Here is a 1189-nt window from a genome sequence, read left to right as displayed (position 1 = left end):
GCCTGTTCTTGCATTGCGCGGTGACCGTCGAGAGCGGAGCAAAACGTCAGCCATCTCAGCACCCTGGAACCCCCCGGGTGGCACAGGGCTGGATGGGGCTTTCGTATAGCAGGGACGGTGCTGCCTCTCGCTTCGCTTGCTGTCCGCCGCTCGCCGCTCGCTCGTGCAGCCAAAAATGGCCAGTTTTGGCCCGTTTTTGGGCCGTTTTGGCCAGTTTTTGGCCTGTTCTTGCATTGCGCGGTGACCGTCGAGAGCGGAGCAAAACGTCAGCCATCTCAGCACCCTGGAACCCCCCGGGTGGCACAGGGCTGGATGGGGCTTTCGTATAGCAGGGACGGTGCTGCCTCTCGCTTCGCTCGCTGTCCGCCGCTCGCCGCTCGCTCGTGCAGCCAAAAATGGCCAGTTTTGGCCCGTTTTTGGGCCGTTTTGGCCAGTTTTTGGCCTGTTCTTGCATTGCGCGGTGACCGTCGAGAGCGGAGCAAAACGTCAGCCATCTCAGCACCCTGGAACCCCCCGGGTGGCACAGGGCTGGATGGGGCTTTCGTATAGCAGGGACGGTGCTGCCTCTCGCTTCGCTCGCTGTCCGCCGCTCGCCGCTCGCTCGTGCAGCCAAAAATGGCCAGTTTTGGCCCGTTTTTGGGCCGTTTTGGCCAGTTTTTGGCCTGTTCTTGCATTGCGCGGTGACTGTCGAGAGCGGAGCAAAACGTCAGCCATCTCAGCACCCTGGAACCCCCCGGGTGGCACAGGGCTGGATGGGGCTTTCGTATAGCAGGGACGGTGCTGCCTCTCGCTTCGCTCGCTGTCCGCCGCTCGCCGCTCGCTCGCGCAGCCAAAAATGGCCAGTTTTGGCCCGTTTTTGGGCCGTTTTGGCCAGTTTTTGGCCTGTTCTTGCATTGCGCGGTGACCGTCGAGAGCGGAGCAAAACGTCAGCCATCTCAGCACCCTGGAACCCCCCGGGTGGCACAGGGCTGGATGGGGCTTTCGTATAGCAGGGACGGTGCTGCCTCTCGCTTCGCTCGCTGTCCGCCGCTCGCCGCTCGCGCAGCCAAAAATGGCCAGTTTTGGCCCGTTTTTGGGCCGTTTTGGCCAGTTTTTGGCCTGTTCTTGCATTGCGCGGTGACCGTCGAGAGCGGAGCAAAACGTCAGCCATCTCAGCACCCTGGAACCCCCCGGGTGGCACAGGGCTGGA

This window comes from Musa acuminata, unplaced genomic scaffold (genome assembly GCF_036884655.1).
Source record: "Musa acuminata AAA Group cultivar baxijiao unplaced genomic scaffold, Cavendish_Baxijiao_AAA HiC_scaffold_1021, whole genome shotgun sequence".
Taxonomy (NCBI): domain Eukaryota; kingdom Viridiplantae; phylum Streptophyta; class Magnoliopsida; order Zingiberales; family Musaceae; genus Musa; species Musa acuminata.
The sequence above is the reverse complement of the archived record's forward strand: the minus strand, read 5'-3'. Positions refer to the sequence as shown.